This window comes from Helianthus annuus, chromosome 5 (genome assembly GCF_002127325.2).
Source record: "Helianthus annuus cultivar XRQ/B chromosome 5, HanXRQr2.0-SUNRISE, whole genome shotgun sequence".
Classification (NCBI taxonomy): domain Eukaryota; kingdom Viridiplantae; phylum Streptophyta; class Magnoliopsida; order Asterales; family Asteraceae; genus Helianthus; species Helianthus annuus.
Genome location: NC_035437.2, coordinates 168,484,034 through 168,489,421, shown reverse-complemented (window position 1 = coordinate 168,489,421; position 5,388 = coordinate 168,484,034). Strand labels below are relative to the sequence as shown.

Sequence of the window (5,388 nt, the reverse complement as noted above, 5' to 3'; positions counted from 1 at the left end):
TTATGCATTAATAACTTAATTAATTATCTTTCAATAATCCGACCCTTTAGGATTGTATCCTTTCTGACTCAAACTACTGGGTTGAGGGTAACGTCGCCTTCAAAAGAGGGGCCTACTACAATAACTAAGATAATCTCTTAAACAAGTGCAAAAGTGCAAAAATAATCAAAGATTACACTACACACGAGTGGGATCCAAGTGATTCATCTTGTCTATCTATTTTATTTTTATTTTATTTTTCAGCATTTTAGTTAGTTTTATTTTCTTAGTTTAAAAACGTTTTTCTAACATTTTGATTGATTAGACGTTGAGGATAACCCGGTACTAAAAGCTCTTGTGTCCTTGGACGACCTCGGTATCTTACCAACACTATACTACGTCCACGTTGGGTGCACTTGCCCATATGTATATTTAGTGTTAGTAAATATCGTGTTTTATAAATTTAAAACTTGGCTAAAAAGTGTAAAAAGGGCTTGAAATATAGATCTAAAAATATAACACACTTCACGCACATCAAGTTTTTGGCGCCGTTGCCAGGGACACAAGGATTTTAAGAAAGTTAGGAATCAACAGCCTAATCATTTTTTTTATTTTCTTTTTATTTTTTTAGGATTTTCTTAAATTTTCAGCTTCTGCAGATCTCAGCACGGGTCATGCCTGGTCGGACACGGGTCGTGCCCAACAGTGTCACTGGCAGTTTTTATTTTCCGAGTTACAGAGGGCTGAGCACGGGGCCGTGTCGGTGCAACACGGGGCCATGTCCAACTTTCCAGTAACAGGGATCCAGAAAACAATCGCTGTATCTCCGACCACGGGCCGTGTTCACTGATCACGGGGCCACTTTCTGACCAACATTCTTTTCTGTTTTTGTTACAGGACTTGGAACCAGACGCCACATCTGAACCTTCTAAGTAGTGTATGAGCTCCAGTTCTAATAAAGACATAAAAGAACCTCTAGAAGAACCCGAACGCTTTCTCAGTAAAAGACTTAAAGCTAAAAGCCAAGGGAAAGTTTCGGGGGACCCACTTCCAATGGCGGACCAACGTACCCTCATGGATTACCTACGACCCACCGTGGGTAATCTCGGCGCCGCTATCAATGCACCGAATGTTAAAGCCATCAACTTCGAACTTCGGCCACATTTGATACAAATGCTTCAAAACTCCGCAACCTTCCATGGGCTTGCGGACGAGGATCCCCATCTACATATTACTAATTTTTTAGAAATATGTGATACCTTTCGGATCAATGGAGCATCAAATGATGCCATCCGCCTCCGAATGTTTCCATTTTCACTAAAAGACCGAGCAAAAGCTTGGCTCAACGCCCTCCCAGTTGGTTTGGTAAACACCTGGGATGAACTAGCCCAAAAATTTCTATATAAGTATTTCCCTCCCACTAAAACGGCTAAATTAATGACTGAAATTAATACATATTCACAAGAGGATGGGGAATCCTTATATGAAACTTGGGAAAGGTTCAAGGAGCTATTGCGAAAGTGTCCCCATCACGGTCTTGCGATATGGCAACAAGTATCCACTTTCTATAATGGGTTGTTGCCACACACGAGACAAACAGTTGACTTTAGCTCCGGTGGACTTTTAGGTAATCGTCGCCCACATGAAATATACAATCAATCTATTGCCTCAGGCGCCCATAAGGTTGATGAAAGCACTTCTTTACAAGCCCAAATCGAGGCCCTCTCTTCAAAAATTAAAAAGTTAGAAATGACAAAAACGGTCACGGTAATGGCTTGCGAAGGGTGTGGTGGGCCACATAAAAATTGGAGTTGTATGAAAGAAAAAACAAATGATCAAACAGAGTCGGTAAACTACATTGATAATAGACCTAGGCCGTCGGGTCCTCCAACGGGTACCTATAACCAAGGATGGCGTAACTACCCTAACCTTGGTTAGAGAGAACCCGACAATAGTAGTAACCAATAGAGTCTAAACCAACGAACAAACTTTCAACAACCAAGAAATGAGTCACAAACATTCCCTCAACAACAAGGTGGACGAGAAAGGCTTGAAGATACTATATCTCGCCTCATCTCCGACACTGAAAAGAAAAACTCGGATCGATTCAACAATTGGAATCGAATTTTAGAAATCAACAAGCTAGTATACAAAACATTGAAAAACAAATAAATCAACTAGCTCAAAATTTCTCCGAGAGACCACAAGGCGCGTTACCAAGTAATACCGAAACAAACCCAAAAGCACAAGTTCATCTCATAACATTAAGAAACCGTACCGTGGGTCCCGCAGAGGCTCCGCCACCACCAACTGAGGAAAGCACAACACCGCCCCAACAAGATAAGGCTTCCCCTCTACTTCAAGAGCCCACCAAGGCTCCTCCGGTTCCGTTCCCCGGTAGGTTAATTCGTCAAAAGACCAATGAGCAATTCGCAAAATTCGAAAGTCTACTAAAACAATTGCATGTTAATATTCCTTTCATAGAAGTCCTAACTCAAATGCCTAAATACTCAAAATTCATGAGAGACTTCCTCACTCATAAAAGGAAAATTGAATCATTGCAATTAGTTAACCTAGGCGAAGAATGCTCCGCCCTCGTACTCAACAAACTCCCCCAAAAGAAGATTGATCCCGGAAGCTTCACAATTCCTTGCTCGATCGGGGAATCCCCCATTCGTAATGCACTAGCCGACCTTGGGGCTAGCATTAACCTCATGCCCGCATCAATGTTCAAACGACTCGGTCTAGGAAAAACGAGCCCTACCAAGATGAGTATACAACTTGCCGATAGGTCCGTTAAATACCTGCAAGGTGTCGCTGAAAATCTATTGGTCAAAGTCGACAATTTCGTCTACTCGGCCGACTTTGTCATACTAGATATGGAAGAAGACACCGAAGTCCCCCTCATACTAGGGAGGCCATTTCTAGCCACCGCACAAGCAGTGGTAGACATGAATGACGGAACACTTACTTTGACGTATGGGGATAAGGAAGTGAAGTTTGGGGTTGGAAAGAGAGTAGAGGACGATGACCCGGTAAATTACATGAAGGTTATTGATTCGAGTTTGGATGAGGCTCTCCGACGGTGCAACATGGGGTGCAAAACATCCCACTCGGAAAACATATAACATCATTTTGGGTCTAGCCAAGGACCCTTATAAACGTGGCGCACCACGGAGGCATTCCGCGGAACTATCCTTAGTTTAGTCTTTTTTTTTTAATTTGCAGGAATAAAACACACTCGTGATGGTGAAGGATAACAAGGGAAATGAGAAACATCGCCCCATGCACGAAAACAGGGCCATCCAACGACAATTTCTTCATTACAGTAAGTTCAGCACGGGCTGTGTCCGCCCAACACGGCCCCATGCTGCACACTTTGCAGAAAATTGCCCGGTTCAGGTAACTGGACACGGGCCGTGTTCGCTGAACACGCCCCCGTGTCCAGGCTTCTATTTCTTTTCATTTATTTTTGTCACGGGCACCTGAACACGGGGCCGTGCCCGGTCACCACGGGGCCGTGTCCAGGATGCCAGTAACATAAAACTTTGCTTTTAACACCATTTTACACATTCAATCAACCTAAAAACTTATTTTTGGGACACATTGAGGACAATGTGTAATTTAAGTGTGGGGGGATGCTAAAACCTTGAATCTTGCAAGTCCTAATAACAAGCCTTACACTAAACTCTATTGGAACCGCTAATCATCCCAATTTTTTTTTCAAAAAATTTTCATTTTTTTACTTGTCTAAGTTTAAGTTGGGAATTCAAGTTCTAACAAGGTTATATTTTTACAAGTTTATAACCGATAGCGTCGTGATAAAAAGAACCAACATAATAAAATTATAAAACGGCATGACAAACTCAGTTAAAATTTGATTATATATACTTGAGCACATAAAAACCCTTTCCCACAAAAGTGAGTTTTGAGCCTTTATCGAGCATACAAATACATATCTTTACACTAAATGCTTATTCTTCGTTTCTTGTGTGAATAGCCGCTTGGTTCGTACGACTCTAGAATTTGCCACGACAATACATTCCCGGTCCTTACCAACTTAAACCCAAGTAAGTAAATGAAGGAGGCATTAGGACTAACCCTTTTTCTTTCTATACCATTATTTTTCATTATTTTTTACCACCTACCCAAAATCCCCCTAGTTAACCCCTTTGAGCCTAAACCTTTTCATTTCTTAACCCAAAACAATTACCCTTTTTACCCACCTAAACCTTTTTATTTTTAACCCTTTCTTTTAGTAACAACGTTCGGTTTTCTAATGACTCTTCCTAAATATATATATATATATATATATATATATATATATATATATATATATATATATATATATATATATATATATATATATATATATATATATATTGATGAAACCAAATAAACAAACAAGTTCATCAAAAATAACTTTGTTTGAAATAAATGGTTCATCAAAATAAATAAAAATGAAAAAAAAAAAAGAAAGTCTTTCAAAAACCGACGATTGTTACACTTTTCGCCATTTTACTAACCACTAACCCAACCACCCACCTTTAGCCCAAGCCTAACCATTCACCCAAAAGTCCTCTTGATATTTACAAGGGTATATAGTTAAAAAGGAGGAGGATTGATTGCTTGGCAAGCTTATGGTAGGAGTAAGTTCCATGCCGCTCTCGAGTGATTCACTAAAAAATTACACCTTCGGCCGAGTGTTAAGTGATTCCCCGTGAGGTATGTCAACTTGTATATAAATGGAATTTTAAAAAAAGGTATGTTATGCCCTAATAAGTAATTTATCTTATGAAACGTTTTTAATAAATCATGACGAATAGGATTGTAAATAAATAAAAATAAAACCTAAATAAAGAATCATGGAAATCCCGACACTCTATGACAAGCCCAAAACTTCTCTTCTACCCATTCCATTTGGGTGTGTAAGCCACATTATAAAGAGTTTTGCTTGAGGACAAGCAAAGATTCAAGTGTGGGGGTATTTGATGTGCACAAAATGCAACATATAAATTACATCAATTGTGGCATAAAACTAACCCTTTTTTAGTACTAATGTTGGAAAAAGTGTGCTTTTGTCTTCCTTTTGTATTTTCAGGATTAAATGAGCTCAAAGTAACAAAAGAAGCAAAAAGACAGCTAAATCTAACATAAATACAAGAAAAGGAACAAAAGTGGCATGCCCGACCTCCCGACAGCATCTCCCCTAGCAAAAACAAAGAAGATAGAAGACTGAACACGCCCCGTGCCCAAAGGACAGCAGAAAAGACAAAGCCATAGAAGCTTCTGTTGCCCACCACGGGGCCGTGCCTAGCGGACACGGGGGCGTGGTCAACTCCCTGCAGACGCATTTATTGCAATTGCGAATTACAATTAATGAAGAAAGAGACGCGGATGGAGACGGGG

General features: G+C 40.1%; 1 non-coding gene across 1 annotated transcript; it reads right to left on the bottom strand.

Moving 5' to 3' along the window:
- Positions 1–1,410: 1,410 nt before the first annotated feature.
- On the bottom strand, positions 1,411–1,517 carry LOC118492691. Its single transcript, XR_004894693.1, has one exon. It is a non-coding gene; the product is annotated as a small nucleolar RNA R71 (small nucleolar RNA).
- Between the last annotated feature and the right edge of the window lie 3,871 nt (positions 1,518–5,388).